Source organism: Hippoglossus stenolepis, chromosome 12 (assembly GCF_022539355.2).
Source record: "Hippoglossus stenolepis isolate QCI-W04-F060 chromosome 12, HSTE1.2, whole genome shotgun sequence".
Classification (NCBI taxonomy): domain Eukaryota; kingdom Metazoa; phylum Chordata; class Actinopteri; order Pleuronectiformes; family Pleuronectidae; genus Hippoglossus; species Hippoglossus stenolepis.
Genome location: NC_061494.1, coordinates 5,326,862 through 5,346,616, shown reverse-complemented (window position 1 = coordinate 5,346,616; position 19,755 = coordinate 5,326,862). Strand labels below are relative to the sequence as shown.

The 19,755-nt window shown below is 40.9% G+C and overlaps 1 protein-coding gene across 1 annotated transcript in view; it reads right to left on the bottom strand.

Annotated features, from left to right (window-relative positions):
- Positions 1-19,755, bottom strand: part of LOC118119520 (gamma-aminobutyric acid receptor subunit pi) — a 53,285-nt gene that overhangs the window by 22,453 nt on the left and 11,077 nt on the right. The gene's annotated exons all lie outside the window — the stretch shown is intronic.

Here is a 19,755-nt window from a genome sequence, read left to right as displayed (position 1 = left end):
CTCCAGCTCACTCTACCGACTCTGACAAGCCTTGTTTAAAAATAGTGGGTTAGTTTTTTTCAACACAAAGTTTCTGGTACCTGGTGTTTCTGATTTTGCTGAATTAAAAGTTTATAGTAAACACCTCAGTGATTCGCAAGTGAGCAATTGGTGTGAATGACTTCGCATGAATGAGAGGGAACTGTTGGGTTGATAAATGTTCTTTATAAATCTCAAATTTCTTCATCAAAAGCTTGGTGCTCATCGCGAAACACAAGCTTGTGGTCGAAAGGGCAGCTTCACTGATGACACTGGTGATAGCCAACACCAACAGGGGCAGTTTAGCTAACTTGGAGCTGGCAGCAGCCAAAGGAATAGAGCTAACTAGCAGCGCCTGGCTAACCTGACTCTGTGAGGTGTTCATGGTGAGGTGATGAGCGTCAGCACAGAAGGAGGATTGTGTTGACCTGTATATGTGGGGGCGGGGCCTCAGATACACCGTCACAGGTAATCTGCTTGAAGGCATGTCTTCAGTCAGGCCACACGGGGGCGTGATACCCCACAGTTTACGTGTTGTACCAAGTGAAGCGAGAGTAAGGGAACTTGTCTTTTCTATTGCTGACAAATGATTTATGGGAAGTGCAGTACAAAACACCAAACTAATGGACACTCACAGAGTCCCACTACAAACGCATCCTGCAGGTTACCACTTCAGCTACTCGCTCAACAGTTGGATGTCGACATCAGTTGCATGGCTCAGAATGCGCCTGATCCGTCTTGGCACTTGTTGCAACAACATCATCAGCACAGACACACGACACTGTGCTTCTAAACAACACCTTCTAATGTGCTAATTGGCCGGTCACAAATAATCGCCTCTAAGCTCTGTGAACGCGGTGGATAAGGCAGTGCCAGCAGGAAGCAATGATCCGTCTGTCCCCATTTTCCATGATCACAATCTTCTGCTGTTCTCTGTAATGAGCTCTTTGATTTGTTTATTCCGCTCCTCTTATCTCCTGTCTCAGTCGCATACTTAGATTTTTTTTCGTTTGGCTCCTCGTGTCACATCTCTGTTCCCATCTCTTTCTCACAGCCTCGAACAGTGCACTCATTCAACAGTTCATTCACAATGCACCATACTGAAGCTAATTAGCCTGAATATCGCAACCTGAATATCACTACGTGACCCTCTATATGAGGCAAAGATTAATTAGAGAGCATCATGGGTGTGCTTTTTATCTGTGAAGAGAGCCAAGCTTTCTGCTTCCTGTACTTCGAGTCTCTATGCTAAGCTAGGCTAACTTACATAGCAGCAAAGTTAATGAACAAACATGAGACTGATATTTACCCTTTCAACGCACTTTCAAAAAGCAAGCAAAAATGCGTTAAATTATATATGTAGATGTTAATATGGTAACAAAAAAGAGGGGCGGTTGTGGCGGAGCTCTGCGGTTCGATCCGAGTCTTCCACATCCGCACGTCAAAGTGTCCTTGGGCAACACACTGAACCCCGAATTGCCACTCATATATAAAGTGCTGCCCATAGATGCACAGTTTGAATGTGTGTGTGAATGGGTAAATGGCTATAACCTATTTCTTTAAATCTGCATCACTATGTAGCTATACAGTGTTATATCCAGTACACCCAGTTTTAAATAAAACTCCCCAACAATGCATTAAGTTGGATGTAACAACCTAAGAACTAAACATTATTTGAGCCGTGCAATATAAAGCTTTAAGATAGCATGGAACTCATAATTTGATTTATTGTTACTCAGCTATTTTGAAACTTTCATCATTTAGTAATTACTGATGTTCCCTGGTAGCTGCTCATTACTGTATAACTGAGTATAACACAGCACATATAGAACATCTGGCCAGCTGTAGTGCTACACAGCAATGAGCAACCTCCCCCACAACTGGGTGGCCTCTATGTCTATATACATTTGTGGCCTATAGGCTATGCTAATATGTCTTGTGTTTTGATGTTGGATACGTGGGTGAAGGAACAGGTTCAGACAGACTAATATGGAGGTGAAGGGGAATGAAGGACTCAAACCCTGTGGGGGAATTTGCCTTTTCAGATCCTGTTTCATTACATCGCGTCCCCACAGACACCCCACACACACACACACCCTCCAACCCCTTTACTCTTCTTACCAATCTCCAATGCACACAAGTCATCAGTCCAGGCAGCCCTCGCACATTTCACAACAGATTAATTCAGTTGAACATAACCCCTGCAGAGAGCTGAGTAACACTCTCTCTGGATCCCCCTCTCCCAGTCCTTCTCCCAGTCTTCCTCCCACTCAGCACTACGCTCCAGTCCAACACGCTTCTCTCTCTACTTTCATTGATTCATGTCAACCCTCGTTCTCCAAACTCCCTCGGCGGGCCTCGTCCCTGCTGCAGAAATCCCTGCAGTCATTGCGATGACACTCCGGCCTCCCAGAGGAGTACAACATGTGTTCTGTGTACGCACAGGGAGCAATTTGACTGTACATTTCGTATTCAGGAGCATGTACAAATCAGCTGAGCATAGTGGGATTCTGATCAAATCATTTTTTGGTATACATCCCCCCAAACTATCAGTTAAGTTGCTGAGTCACAGAGTATTGTAGTTTCCTTCCTTATACAATTAATCAATTCATTATTATAATGCATTTAATCAAGCTTTATATTTTTAATAGTAGAAGTGAGGGATTACTATCCAACCCTGATTTAAATGAGGTCATGGCAGTAAGAAGATTAGTTATAGGGAATACGGCAGATCCTCAGGTGACCTTCAAGGTAAGAGAATCAAGAGGCTTTTTCATATTTAAATGAGGACTAATGACATTTACATTTTAATTCACAGCCCAAGATCAAATGGAAAACCATGGAAATCATTTTCTCTCCATACAGGGCTGACATTAGAGTAACTCACTGCATGAAGGAGGACCCTACTATGTACAGTAGGCTCAAACACTTAGAGGAGCCATTTATTGTCTCGTGGCAGGCTGCCGGGGAGAGCAGGTGCAAACATTCTGCATTGTCGCTCATTCCTCAAGGTGTGCGAGAAACGTTAGATGCTTCGCCTGTCAAGTTATATTAAACGTCTTCTTTTCTCCTTGTTGCAGAGAATATTCATTTTTTGCCACTGTGAAATGGGATTTGGGGAAAGTCGCTGCTGCTCTCATACACTAAAATTAATCTCTGCCTCATCAGGGACTTCCGAGGCTTCCTCAGACCCCTCAGCCACGCCAGGCTTCGAGGTGCAGAGGAAGGCAACCAGGCGCCGAGAAAAAAAAAGAAAACGTCCTCCTGAGTTCCTGTTGCAGGCTTTTGTGGATGGAAGCAGCTGTTTCTCCCTTTCATGCTATCCCAGGCAGCTCCCTAAGCCCCTCCACAGAGGAGAATAGAAGCACCCCCTCCTGCCAAATGCAGAACATTTAGTGTCTTTTATAAGCCCACTGAAGTTGGAATCTTAGACAAAAATGTGACTTGTGACATGAAAAATGTGTGACTCTACTTCTGGAAAATTGGAAAAAGTATTATGTGTTCACGTTTATATGGTTTTCCGATTTCAGTAGCCTCAAACCCTGAGAACAAAAAGCGTAAAGTAATATCATCTTGGCAAGTGAGTCGTAAAATGAATCAGAAATGTTTAATTTCTATGATACGTTTTGCATATCATACATTTTAATACCATACTGTATCCTTAACATTCCCTAAAGGTCTACTTATGTTCTATTAAAATTGCATTTCCGAATAATATCTGATAGACATAACTAGCGCTGCGCTCATCCCATTATATTATTCTGACCTCGTTTCTTATTAATAAAACATGCAGGCCTGGAAACCTCTGCAGATTATTGAAGGGGCAAAGTGATATTTGTCAATGAAGTGCTCTATCCATCACCCCCAGCCAATTAAACTGAAGCATTGCTCACTTTGCACTATCAACTTGTCATGCCCTCTAATATCCGCAGTGTTCAATCAATCACAGCACAGCACTGGCACCATCACAGATGAAGCCGTATCCTGAATCATGTAGTAAATTAACTGGGTTTTCACGTGGGCCTTGCAGCACGCGCCTGTGTTAATTCTGCTGCCAATGCACAGCTTCCACTGCTCTCCACAAGTGTGAAAGTGTAGTTTCTGTGTGTGCTAATATAGGGGTGAATCATTGCACTGGCAAACTGCATCTTTACAAAAGAGAGAAGAAGAGACGAAGACACTTGTGCCTGTCTGAACAGTAAACATTGCAGGATTTGACAGGTGGGATTCAACACAACGCTGTTATTCTTCGGGGGAGTTTTCAGAGTGATTAAACACAGCTTTTGTGAACCTGCTGTGAGACAAATCCAGAGGCAGTGGGGAGCACTTATGGCTGGCTTTCAGTCAGATGTTTTATAGATCCAAACTCTCACTCACCTTTCTGTCATGCAGTTATGACGAGATATTGGTCTGAGAGTCAGCCATGAGTAATTGGCTAAATGTGTGTACAGCCTCCTGAGTGGGCTCAGCACTGGTGGGTTTGCAGGAGAGGAGTCCCTGACTCTTTTCCACAGTGCTGAGGAAAATGATGTCCCCTGCTGCAAGATAATGTAATTTGCATTGACTGTACAACACTGATGGAAATGCCTCTTTGGAACAGGGTTTAAGTGATTGAGACTTTCAGGAGCCTCAGACTACTGTACGTGTGTAAGTTTAATCATGCTGACAAATGAGGGCTGAGTTTGATCTGTTTTAATTAGAGGCAGTTGGTCCTGTTCCTGATGCGCCACCAGACGATCAACATTTTCACGTATCCTGTTTTATATCACATGTGCAAAACAGTAGTTACCAAACTTGGGTGCGGGTAGGTATGTGCAATTTCAATATGTATGCGAGCAATATGTGGAATCCTGTCTACATTGTTCACCATTCTAACCCGTGCTCCAAATAAACTTTGCTGCCAGGATCATCACTTGCACCAATTCCATTGACCACATCACATCACTCCTCATCCAGCTTGACCTGCTTCCAGTCCAACTGAGAATACATACAAAATTCTACAGCTCATTTATAAAGTCCTCCATAACCAGGCTCCCCTGTGCCTGTCGGACCATCTTCCCGACCATCTTCCCTACATCCCTTCCCTTCCCTGTGCTCTTCCTTGTCTGCTCCTCAGCCTTCAGCTGCTCTGCCCCATGACACAAAAACAATTCTTGTTTCACATGTTGTATTGATGGGTGCTAGTACCTTTTATTTTTATTCAACAGGAGTCAACAACAAACAGTATCAAGGAAGCAACAGTACGTGGAAAATACATAAGCAGTTTTGCTTTGTTTAAAACATGCAGAGCACGGAGTGGCTGCATAATATTAACTCAGACTGGATGGTAAAAAGAAACACAGATACATCTTGATGCATTGATTTGAGATTTAAAAGCCAACTGAATCAATATGAAATGTTAGAACTGATTAAAATCGATTTCAATCTGAGGTTTGTCATTGAAGATTTTCAGTTCGTCATCTCAGAGCCATGAAAACAAAATGTCGTTCTTTTCAACTCTTTCCGCTCACTAAACTGTGAGCAGAATCGGAAACTTCATGACGTCAAGAATCTAAATGAAAGATTAAACCGAGGCGACAAAAACTATGGACTGCATCTTAAGACTCCATTACATGCTAGATTATCATTATGGGAAGTCATCAAAGATGCATTTTATGCCTTTATGGCTAATAAATACATATTTAAGCATTTTTCCAGTCCTTCACAGAATAATGCTATTCCTGAGAAGAGAGAAAAACATTATGAAGAAAAATTAACCAACCACAAAAATGTCATCTCCAGGATAATTAACTGCGTTTTCTTTTTGACGCCAGATGAAACAGAGTAACAAGCATGTTAATATATTCCTCTATCAAACATGTCCACACATCAGTGAAGGAAGAGTCTTGCAAATTCATACAGACTTCAGAGTCATCGTGCCGTAAACAACAATGTCCCTGTGCTGACAACAGTGTGTGACCTGGAGTGTGAAACACAGTTGAAATTACTATTGTAGAGCCGGAATTTAAAAATCAACCACACGCAGAGCTTTAATAATCCTCACAGTCGTCCAGGTTTCCAACACCTCCTCCCCCAGCTTTTAAATTACAGGCTTTAAAAAACTGAATTTCACTGCAGATATTTTGTCACATCTATACGACAGCACATTAAATCAGATCCCCCGGTTGTTCCAGGCACCACTGAGAGTTCTTTGAGATTTTTGGGAGCTGCAACATTAAGGAATGTATGGAGACATGGGATGTCTGCGGGGCAGGTAAAATAAGAGTCTCATTATACTTTATACTGTCATTTTCCAGGAGGCGTTATCAATGGTTGTTTATGATTATCAACCCGAGCTTTAATTCAGTCGCAATTGTGGATTCAACAGCAGCAGCCATCTTGGATGTAAGCAAAAATGCTTCAGCAGCACCCCCTTGTCAGTCATCATGTCAAACCCGCCCCATTTTAAAAGAATGGTTGTGATTGGTCCTCGCAGTTTTAGAACAGATGGAAATCCTTCTGTGGGAGGGAACTTACTTATAAGTCTGGTTTTACAATAACAACCCCAAAAATGTCCATTGCGCTGATTAATTTCTTGGGCAGGATTTTGAAATGCATATCTGTGTTTGATTATGTTTTGAGTTTTGATGGAAACATAGAGAAAGAAATAAGAACAAAAATATTATCACTAACACGCTGTATTTCGTCTCCACAAAGCGCACACACACACACACACACACACACACACACACACACACACAGGAGACAGTGCATCATTAATTTTGTGAGGAAGGAATTTTGAAGGTAAGACATTTTCCTGGGTGCTGAAACATGTTCAGTGACAATATGTTGCAGGAGTCATTCACTCCAAACACTGAAAGCACACCGGAGCCCTACAACATTTTATTTTGGTAAATGAGCTGGAAAAGTCTGGATCATTAGTATCACATCTGTCCATTTGGTTTTCCTGCAAAAGGGTTAGTGCATTCTTCAAAACTTTTATCAACACACATAGATTTTTTTTCTACTGTACGATCCTGTATTACCCAAGGAGTCCAAATCAAGCTTACTTCATGGAACTAAAGTGCTTGAGTGGAATAGAAAGATGCAGACTGGTAATACTCAAATGTGTAATGTCATCAGGTAAAAAGGTCACAAAGCTCCATACTGGTACTGTCGCGGAATACAAGTGGGATAACTGGGCCGTTTTGACAATGTTAGACAAGTATCATTTGTGGTAGAAAGCTGAAAAATGTTGAGATCATAAATAGTGAATAAACTTGTTATAGGTATGTGAACTTTGCTTTCTCCTGATACTTCTTTTCATTGTGGAGACGCTACAGCCTCTGTGTCTAAAATCAGTTCTTATCAACCTCATCGAGATTTCTCTAGTGTTTTGTTTTGTCTGTTGTTCAGAGTTGGAGAGATTGTGAGTCCTGTGTTTTCACTGTGAAGACTGGACTTCTTCAGACATGAACTACTGCATTCTCCTTCTCTGGAGTTATCTTTTTACATGTGAAAAGGAAACAGCAGGAGATTCTCTGGTAAGATGCGCTCAAAACAACAAACAAATCTCCAGGACGTCTAGGTGGGATGGGGGTTCGCAGCATGTAGGACGTAATGTGTAACTCCTGCTGCGCAAATCCCATGTTATGTTTTACAGTATATCAACACCGGCATTGGCCTTTATCACTAAAAGCTCCTGAGTTTTATCGTCTTTCTAAGTTGACAGGTTCGTCTGTGTCTTCTCCTTAATATTATTTTAGTATTAAGAGTATATTATTAGTATTATTAGTAGTATTTTTTTCTTTCAGTTCAAATCTGTCACATGTTAGAAACGCCATCAACACGACCACTGGTCCCCGCTGAGTGCTATAGAGAATATCCTGCTGTGTTCTCACATGAGCTCACTCGGACATGATCCAGAGTTTTTACTTGGAAGATTATCCAGAGTTCGGTGCATGTCTGAAAACAGCTCGGGGGTAATATTAAACATACTTCAAGGAGTTTTTAACTAGTTATGAGCTAAATCGTGAGTCAACCTTGGTAAATCAACAGATTTCAGAGAAATACGTAATCAGGATTCAAAACTGATCCTGAATTGGCTCTTCTTCTTCCTCTTAAACAGGTATGTCTTATGTTCATTTTATTTGTGAATTGCAAGATTATTACCTTATCGCTATGCATGCTGCAAACAGCTGTCTTTTTATTCACTACTTCCAAAATGAATGCACAGGCAGGCCAGACCGAGGTTTTTACGACAGGAGACGGTGGAAACATGACCGCTTTTGTCAACTTTGTAGGAGCTTCAGTCAGCTGGTAACAGTCAGTCAATTCCTGCAAATTGTACTGTGGCCGCTTTTTAAAATGTTTTCCTTTATCTTTCTTCGCCTGTTAAATACAGAATGTGTATGACACTGTATCAATGGTTAATATGTAATGAGTTCTTGATTTAAGTTTGACTTATTGAGTAATGTTTCCGTCTAACATCATCTTTAGTGTTGAGAGAAAATTTACTTTAATGTAAGTTACCAACTTGTAGTTTTGAAAAACTCTCAGCTTGAACTTTCCGCGCCCTCAGATAATGATTCAATTACAGTGATCGTCTTGAGACTTATCCTGGTATGATCAGGAAATTAGGTCTGTAAAGCTGTGCTGTGTGAGTCATTGAGATGCATAACAATCCGTTTGCAAGTGGCTTCTTAACCATGAGAGAGCGGTTTCATTGGTGAGGGAGAGACAAAAAAAACGTGTAAGATCTTGAGTGTACAGAGCCCCTGTCCGATGGGATAAGCTATCAGCTACAGTAACATCCCTCTTAAGGCAAGCATGTGCTCCTTTATTAAATCTTCTCTCACATAAGCTCTGAGATTTTAGCGGCTCAAACGAAGGCCAAAATAAGATCTCTGCTTAGTATTAATTAAAATGACACTACAAAGCGTTATCGTGGTAATAAGAGTCTTATCCATGGCTTCAGCTTTGTAGTCTTGTAATGTGAAATGGACCTTGGAGCTTTGGAGAAGCCCGTGAACAGACACTACATAGAGGCTTATATCTTTGAATGTTATCATACTGAGCCACTCATCGAAAGTCACCAATAAAATCACATCCACGCACTGGAGAACAGGAGCGGTAACTTGCAGGTGGTAAGTGGTACCCGAGTTGTTTGATTTAAAACTGTCAGAGAGATTGAGATCTGACCTTTCCACTTTATATGATGCACAGATGTAGGTTTTCTAACCATCAAAAGGACATGTAACTTTTGAACTTTCAAGGATTTGTACGCTCTCCTCAGTTATACGTCACCTCATAATTTCATTTTTCTATTCAATTACTGTGAACTGTATTTATTATCTTGAAAAGATATGGTAGGTGGTCTGTACTTATGTAGTGCTCTGCTTGTGCTGATGACCACTCAAGCAAAATGTTTCGCCCATTCTCCTATTCACACACACATTCATACACTTTCTCTATCGCACATCACTCACACACTGCCGGTGTTCCAGTTTAACTGGTGATCATGGCAACTGACGATATGTTTACTTTATTCCAGATGTTGATGGTCGGTTGCAGAGCCAGTCGCAGATTCGTCATTTTCACAAAGCGCCTGTGTGTGAAGTGCGGTGATCTACTGAAGGTCTCGTTGAAATAAACATCAAACAAAAACCCTTCACGAGTTAATGTGTTCGTGTCAGCATCACGTTGAGACAACAATATAAATCAAATGGTTAAAAATATATATATATAGCACAAAAATCTTGAACGGGATTGGAAACAACGAGCCAAAGCACTTTTGGCCACAAAGCTCCTGGCCTGATGACGATCTCATTACGCCACCGAGCCGCTGAGATCTTCGGTGCGCGTCACCTAAATGAGGGTTTGTTTGCTTTGTCAGCTGTATAACACCAGATGTGCTTTAAGGTAACACCCATGTTATCTGGTGATAGTCCGAACACAGAATAAACGCTGCATACTTAATACCAGGCTTCACAAACTGATGCTCCTCTTCATAGGAGACACGGGGAGTTATGAAGAATACACACGCGTGACCAGCTCCACTCAAAGAGCTTTCGTTTCACGCTAGTGATCATTACAATGCGCACACACCAAACAAGTGTCATATGAAAACATCCCCTCACATCAACAAGGCGGAAGCTCGTGCTGTGTTTTTGTGAGTAAAGTTGGTGAACGTGCTTCTATTGGACGTGTAAAGCTTCATGTGTCCTCCTGTCGCTGCTGGTTAAAGTCAGCAGACGTGATTTTAAAAAAATGTACTCGATGTTGTCGATGATCAGGTTCAGTCATCGGAGAATGAAAACAACCCAAACGCTCATCAGAGAACGGGTGTGTTTGTTTTTCGTAGTTTCTGCAATGCAAGTGTTGTTTATCTGTGTGCACTCATCAGATGATCTGTCTGAAGTGTGTCGAGTGTGTTGTCAACATGACACATGTGTGACGAGGCAAATCTGGAAAAACTAACTTAACGTGTTCATTGTCGAGCAACGTGTTGTGTATTTCTTCTCTTCTGTCAGATGACTACGTGCTTTGTTGGAGCTGTGCCAGTCGAAGGAGTAAATAAAGTTCCCTGTGTAACTATGACAACTCTGAGATCAGGAATCTTGTGTACATTATTAAACACGTATGCAGATAGCAAACGGTACTTGCACATAGAAATTTACTGCAACCGTCTTTTCTTCCTTAGCTATAAGGGGTTAAACAAACAAGAGACTGATTTATCATCTCTGTGCAAGAGCTGCAGTACGTGTAGGAGCTGTGAGTGCGTTGTGTTCCAAGTGATGCAGCTGCTTTAAAGGACAGTTCAGTGTGCGTAGCGGGAGGGTGAACGAAAGGGAGAGAGACTGAGAGTGTAAATAAATACTAAATCTCAAGACCGAAGACAAGTTCCCTCACTCTGCTTGCTGTCAGATGCCCTGGTCTGCAACACTGCTCTCATGGCAATCAGAACTGCTCTCTCATATTCTGCCATCAACAACTGCTGTCAAATCCAGCTTTGGCAAGAGGATGATAAGTTACATTGACTCTAAAGGACACATTTCGAACACACAGCCTCACTTCTGTGAGAAACCCTCGTCGGTAAAACTGCTCTCAACTGCCCTGGTCCAACTCACAATTATAAATTCACCTGTCCATCCATACTTTAATACACCACATTCATGTTTCATCAGATTTTACAAGATCCATCCCTTTAGTTCTCTTCTGCTTTGTCGTTATCATTATGGGAGAGACATTAGACTTCAAAGCATGTGCCCAAAAACACTGCACTTCTAGATGAGAACATCTGTCACCTAGCAGGGAGGGAAATCAACTTCTCATAAAAATTTTATATCAATCATTTCTCAAAGATGACTTTTTAATAGAATGTTTATCCCTGTCACAAAGAGAAACTAAATTCTAGTTCTTAGTCCCTTACGACAGTTTCTTCAGTCAAAACAGTAAACAAAATAAATTCACACATGAAATCAGTGATGGTGAGTTTTTATGTTGTCCCCCAGTTATCGGATATGAGATGATGCTCTCACAGAATGAAAGGGGACGGTAAGCATCAACAGTCACGTGGTTAGAAAGTCTAAAACTAGAATTATCAAGTCTAATTGCAAGTGACAATGGCACAAAATGAAATGGCAGAGAAACCTAACAGATGGGACCTACAATTAAACTTACACTGCTTTAAGACATGTACTGAACTCCAGATATTCTCCTGACATTATCTGAACGCAAATGTCCGAGTCAGTTGCTGCGGACATTCTCCGGAGTCTCTCCTGCCAGCCCCCTGGGAAAAACAGTGGATAATGTCCGAAAGAGCTCATGTGAGAACAAAGAAGGAGATTCTGCCCAAAATGTCCATGTCATGAAATGCCCATCTCAGTCTCCATGTTGAATTTGTCTGGTTGCCTTGGTTACTGCTTTGGAGACAGTTTTGACACTCAGACTGAAGATGGTGTCTTAAAGTTGTATTTGAGAGGGACACTCATTCAGCCAAAGGTTATGGTTGAAATTACACTAGGATTGTTGTATCATAATTATTTGTATTGGACCATTATGTATTGATGAATTCTGATGCATAAATGTTGAATGTGCAGTTTGGTTTTCCTTTCTTTGGGAAAAGTACAATTAATCCATGACTCAACTCTAGTGAATTAACTCAAGTATGATTTATTCACAAGCAGTGCCATCTTTCTTTCTGACTGTCGAACATAATTCCTGTCTTTCTAAACATTTGATGTAGGATTTCTTTGGCGTACTTTAAATATATATCAAGAAAAAAAAGCTCACAAAAAATGTATTTGTCCCTGTCTAATTAAACTGTACAAACATATGCAAGCTCAACTAAAATATTTGTTTATTAGGCAAAGAATTTTTCAATTACATTTTGACATTGCAAGGTCAAATAAGTGGTGTCACTATCTGAAAAGGAAAGGCTGCATTGTAGGCTGCCTATTTGCCTGCCTTTCTCTTATATCTTGGCTGAGCCTGACTCTCAGCTGTCTGAAGGAACTGTGCTGTGGAAGTGATCAGCAGGCCTGATCAACTGGTCTGAATGATGATGGCTTTTCCTCTCATCTTCCCTGCTGTTGTAGTCACTGTTTCTCTGGAACCCCCTACTGGTGTTATCTGAGCAGGGAAAATATTTTCTCTTGCTAGGCCGCACATCTTCATGATCACCTCCTTGTCTTTTCAGTGCTAACCGAGCCTGACTCTCAGTCACTCCTTCTCCCGTCATAGTTTCCCTGGAACCTTCTGTTACTATTTGACCAGGAGAGTTTCTTTTGTAAGGCGGCACATCTTCATGATCAATCTTCCTCTTTCTTGACCCATCAGGTCCTCTGGTCTGGGTGGTGGTGTAGGGATGTAGGTTGGTTTGGTGGTGCTGGACTGGGTCGATAGCTGTGCACGGGGGCTGCTTCACTGATCCACACACAGCTGTGTCACTGTCAAAAGTCTGGATTTGCTTCTGACAGATTTCCATCATTTGAAAACAGGACTTAACACTGCAAGAAAATTAATCCTTTCATTAGCTAAGTTTATCATGTGTGTGAGATAATTAAGATGTATAAGAGACATTGTAATGACCTATGCATGAACTTTATCCCTAGTAACAAAAGGTACAAGTGGAATATATATAAGGAAATAAATTATATATTTAAAAATATTTAACCAGATCACAATGTTGACTTACTGGTTGCTGTGATGGACCATGCTGGCAATGTGGCGCATGCTGATGAAGTTATGTTCCAGCACCTGAAGGGGTGTGATCCTTCTGTCGGGATCAAGCTGAAGCATCCTCTTCAGTATGTCCACAAACATCAGCATGTCATTCGTCTCTGCAATTTTATCTGCAGAGTTGTGATGGCAGATGCGTTGGATCTAAAACACAAACATGTCTTCAGTTGGCTACAGTAGTGAACCTCTCTGGAACATTTGAAGTGTTTTATTTTTATCTTAAAGAAATAAGCTCATGTTGAATGATCTAAAAGAAGACGTGCATTCAAGAGTTCATCGAGGGAGGTGAACTTCAAACTCCTGTTCTCCATTGGCTGCTTCCCCGTCTCTTTAAGGTACTCCTCTGGTGTCTGTTCGGAAAGTGTTGTTGTTAGCAGTGATATTCTGGGTACATCACACTTGCACAGAGAGGGAACCCAATATGTATACAGCAAGGAAGATATGAGATAGAGAAAACATATATTTGAATATAATAAGCTGTTTCAGGTCGGCACCTTGAGTTTCCAGACGGAGGTGGTAGAGGTGAATTATCTCTTGAAAAATCGGTGAGTTTTACGTCCATGGTTCAGTATGGTGTCTGGTAGCTGACCCTGAGTATCCATAATGAATTTGATCTGAAAATACAACACAACTTAAAAATTCCAGGTGACCTACTAATGATTTATTTCTATATTATGCACATAATATGCCCTAGAACTTAAGAGAATAGAGAAACAGTGCACTTCAAGTTGTATGTGTACCATTTCATATTCACCCGAACCAGGGCAGAGCAGTGCACCGAGGTACATTGCTGCAGACATGCAGCCCAGAGACCACATGTCTATGGCCTCTGTGAAGGAATACCCCAGCAGGATCTCTGGAGCTCTGACAGAGGAGCAACAACCATGATCACATCAATATTTGCGTGGTTTTGAAGGACACCTTAATAACTACATTTGGAGCAGCGTAACTTTTACTGCTACAGGAGTAAAACACCTCACAAAGACATTTGTGTGAATGGATAAAGACAGGATACATGATTTTCCAGCTAATAATACACCACTAAGATCTCTCATGGTTCCAGGTACTCACCGGTATGGACGGGTCTGAATGTATGAACCCAACTTGCAGGCTGACACTTCACAGGCTAGTCCGAAGTCGATCACTTTGACCCTGAACGGCTCCCGATGATGATCAACCAACATGACATTGTCTAACTTGAGGTCTGCATGCACAATCCCTGCAGCTTTCAGGTGGTTGAGTGCATGGGCAATCTGAAAAGTTCAGACAATCATGTTCCACCTGTATATATTTTCATACCGTTTGTTAGTGTAGAGAGTAAAACAGGTGGATATACCTGCTGGACAATTGGTCTAATCTCTTTCAGAAGGAGAGGTCTGAAATATCGTTCCTTCATGAAAGCAAAGAGACTTTTGTCCAGGTGCTCAAACTCCAGGCAAATGTGTCCTCTGTCACTGAAATCCTGGTACCACTGAACAAGGTTGCATTTGTTCTGGTCCAGCGATCTCAGTTTCTTCAGAATAGCCACCTGGAGATCCATGGCAGGTCACAAAAAGATTGTATATCAGCTTGACACATGTTAACTTAAACAAGGCAGTACATATGTGTAGATATGGATGGTAGATGGTATAATTCAAACTGGGATAAGGACAAACAGATTTGTTTCTTACCTCTTGAGCTGCCATCGTTGCATACAAGCCCTGCTGTTTGATCATTTTGATGGCCACAGTCTTCTTATCGTCCAGTCTCTGGCACTTTACAACTTTTCCAAAAGCGCCCTGTCCGACAAAAGACTGCACCTGGTAGTTGGAGGACCCGGAGGTAAGAAGGCTTCCTGGAGCCAACTGGTTGTCCTCTGCAGGTAGCGTAGCAGGCATGTTTCCTCAAATGATCACGTTACAATGAAGTAAACAGCACGAAGTGTGTTGTAGGTTTGAAATAAAAAGGTTTTCAATAAAAACTACAACCAGATGAACACCAACTGCATCTGCCTCCTCTTTCGTGTATTGTGATGTTTATCCATAATTTGATTGGCTGTTGCCTCCTCTGCAGCATGAAAAGTTGACTATACCTCTACCGTGCGCAGCGCAAGCAACACAATGTGAGGGAACAACCATTCATTAATCCATCCAAACTAATAATAATTAATTTCAAACTAATAGAGCTAGGAACCCTGTGAAATATGTGCACTATGCATGTGTTAAATAGGATGTTGCTGCAGCTCTCAGTAACAGTAAACCTATTTCCCCCCCCGAGTCCCAAAAATGTGGAAACTTTTAGTTATATCACTAACGAATTAATGGATTTAGTAACACGGGTTGTCGTGTGTTTCTATGGTCACCATCGCAGTAGGTGCAACATCTCTGGTTGCAATCATAAGCCACTTTGTATAAAAGCTCAAATCTGACCTTATGAGCTTTTTGTCAAGCTTTAAATGGGCTGAGGCATCAGCTCTGAAACGTGAGTGGTGTTATATTTTGGTGACACTTCAAGTGACAGCTTCAGCAGCTTCAAGCATTAAGTTGTCAGAAGCAGTCAAATTGAGGATCATTCTTCCAAATCAACGTGTCGAAGAACTTGTTGAAGTCTAATATCATTCTCTCAAGGAAGCTCACATTTGAACAAACCATCAAACTACATCCATAGACTGTGTCTGATTATGATATATAACTGCATAAATAAAATTGCAGATAATTAATTATCTTATAAACTATTTTGAACAATTTAACAGAGCAAAAACAATGTACACAGAACAATTTTATCTTAAACCATTTCACTTACCTCTATACAGTTCCCGTTTGCAGTGTCAGGTTTGAAACAATCCAATCACTTAATTATCTGAGCATAGGGGTACACTAATCTCTCCTGTGACAATCAAAGAAAGCTGACATGAAATGGATTTGTAAACAGGAGTAAGTCCTGTAAGTAAGTAAAAGCATAACATAAGCCTTTAATCTGTCTGTAATAGGCTTCTGTAAAATGGTTTTCATGCTTTCTGTAACCAGTGTTATGAAACCACTGACGCCTATGTACAGTATTATGATGTGCTACTTTATATCACTAAGCACCTATTGAGAGATTAAATGAGAAATCAAGTCTGACTGCTTTGATGCTGCAGCCTGTGTTTAAAAATGTGGGTTTCTAGACAGTGACTTATAAATAAATGGCAATAGCATATAGCCCAGTAATTATAACTAAACCCTTTCCCCAAATAGTCATGCTGGGGCTGTTTGTGTTATGTGCCAGTACGAGGGACACTTGGTGTTTAAAGACTGAACGTTGTTGTGTGATGTTTTTAGCCTTTCCACAAACAAATAGACAAACAACAAAAATAAGGAATGGATTAAAAAGTGTCTTTGCTAACCCTAATGTTAAACTCCACACGAGCTAGGAGAAGTTTCCCCTCCAAGACAATGTAAATAGTCGGTATTTATACAGAGCTTTTCAGATTTTAATGAGCACATTCCTACAGTGCATATAAGGGCAGCACATTGGCACAGCCGTCAGCCACAATTTTGGGTTCAGTAGCTTGGCCAAGTACACTTCGGCATTCGAACCGCCATTAATGAACCGCTGTCCTTCTGGCTAGAGGAGGACCCGCTCAACCCCTGAGCAACAGCTGACCCATTAGGTCCACTCTGGATTTGTTTGTGGGGAAAATATAACCATATGTTTTTTAAAAATAAAGTCCTGTTTATTATTAGCATATCCAATGTGTAGTATTCCAGAGACCAGTCCTGAATATTGTCTTAGGCAGGGATATGGAAGTGGTTCTATAAATGTTGTTGCCATGATCAGCATTTGACACCTGTGAATTTCTTTGTGAGTATGATACGGTGAAATAAAACAAATCAGAAATAATCTGGTGTGCCAGATATGACTGGCCACATGCTCCCAGTTGCAGACCACTGTTGTAGTTTAGGACTTAGAAGAAGACACGTTCAGCTCGTTCCATAGACTGAAGGTCCACTGCCCCACCCCAATGATTTCTCCAGAGCGCTGGTCGCCTGCTTAAGCATCTTTTATTAAAAGTGATAGTATCGTTTATCCAAATAAAACCAAACTAGGTGCTGCACTTCCTCTGGCATTTACAATATACAACCCAAGTGTGAAGCCGATAAGTTGAACGATTTCACGGGACATGTGTTCCATATACAGAAAGACAGAAAGACAGACGTTTGTGGAATAAGCACATCATTTATGTGGCCATAAAATTGCTCATTTAAGACCCTTTTATTGTTTTAATACAAGTCAGCTGGAGATATATGACAAAGGATTTAATGGGGTAAGACTGACACTGCATGATGCATTCAAGAATGTAATGCTTAACAAACATAGCAAGTTCACAGTAACTAAGGGTTTAGCACACAGTAAATTAGATATCATAGGAATGTATTTTAAGCAATAAGATATTTTTCATGTTGCTGGTTTCCTGTGTCTCTATTTCCTGATGCTTGGTTTTTTTTACCATCATCATTGCCTTGTCTCTTGTTTTTTCTGAAAGAACACCCGCATGTGTTAAAATTAGAACTGAAGAATCAATACTTTATCAAAACTTAAGGGACTTTAAAGCATATGCGAGATCTGCACCGTTGCCATGTTGAGTCAACAATTGGTGAATACTTAATATGCCAGCCAAAGCCATGGCTGACTGCGTCACATAGCACAGATTCAGTTTCTTTTTTTTCAAGCAACTGCTTTTTCTTTAATAACAAGCTCAGCTGCAATCCTCAGCCTCTCCCCTTCAATCTCTTGCTTTGCTCTTTTGACTAGCGCAGGAAAATCCTCGAATGCTATCAACCACAGGAACATGATAAATCTCAGCCTGGATTGACAATCAAGCCTTTACCAACATGTCATCATGGAGTTCTACATTGGTGGTACACTGTATCCTCAACATGAAGAAGAACATCAATCTTTCCCTTATTCAAACAGACATTAATGTCCCTGTGAGCTCTTTCTGCGAGATGAATGTGTGACTTCCACGACCCTTTATGAGCTCACATTATAGCAACTTGTGACCTCAAACACGATACTTGTTTGCTCAGAGGTGAGGGTCTTAGCAATTTCAGCACTGCAGAGGTCCTAGGTTGTGTTCATAAAGCTGGGTCAACAAGGTTGCCATGTATGTTGGGGAATTACTTTTTAGACATTTGTATTCAGCAGGTTAAGGCCAAGCAGTCTTTCCTGATCACAGTAAAGCCATCAAAGCTTCTGGGCTGAGCACCTCTTACAAAGATGGTTCGCTGGTGAGCATCAGAGTGTGGTAACGGCCCGGTTCTTCATACACAATGTCATGGAGGTCATATGCCAATTGCAAACTGTGCAGTTTGGTAACATTTCCAATCACTGGATGTTCATTGCTGAATTAATTAGTTTAGTTTATGTATTTTCTGCATGAATTGAAGAATTGAACCTGCCCATGTGTCTTACCCACGTTATATGCAATTAGCTTTTTGTACGTTCAAAATGTGCCGGTCGGTACAACGCATTGTTAAACACAAAAATGGGATAATGGGTTGTACTTAAAAAAAAATATATACAAAAAAAAACACAAAGCAACATTCTGTGGCTTTACTGATGTTTACACGAATGTGCACAGCAAGAGCAATTCTAAATAAATGGTGTGTTACGTTTGGCGTCTCAAAAATCTCGAAGAGATTGATGTTGTCAGAAGTTTTTTTGCGATAAAATTAAGGAAATTCCATCCTTATATGTTCTTGTAAATCACTAAATCACTGTAGACAGGTCATTGGGTGCTTAGCAGTACTCATTTGAAGTTTGAATATGATTGGATGAGTGGTTGTAGAGAAAATTAATTACAGAAGACAGTTGTGACACACAGAAATCATGTACTCTCACACTCTCACTAACAAGCAGCCAACATGCAGTGCATCTTTAAATACCCACAAGTTGCACTCACAACTGTCAAAAGGTTTAGTGTAAGATTATAGACACAATGTATTGATTGAAGTATCTGATTTGAGGCACAGCGAGGGAATCTTCCATTTGGAGATAGATGATGTGAGGAAAAGCAGGTGGTCGAAGTCGTTCCATTCATCCTCTAAAGATCATCTCTACCAAATTTCAGGGCAATACTAGCTTTTGAGTTATTTCAGTCTGGACAAAGGAGATGGACACACATACTGGGTCTGAGGGTGCTCATCTACCTCTACACTTATTTTGGACGTCTACTTTTAAGTTTTTCGTGTGTATTTACTTTTCACAAGCAAGCAATACAAATCAAGCAATTCACAAAAAAAATGTAGTGGTCTGTTTCCTGTTGAGCTATAGGGAGGACAACATGTGTATAGGCAGCAGAATGTTATTCAGTGCTCCTTAAAAACAGAGCAGGAACTGATGGCTGCTAAACTGACATTTTAAAATCATTCTACCACAATAAAACCACATTTCTGATTTATAACAGAGTTTTCCTGCACAAGTTGATTGTTGATTGTTGCTTCTCCAGGCTTGTCTGACATAAATCAGTGATTTGATATCCAGAGCTCACTGGTG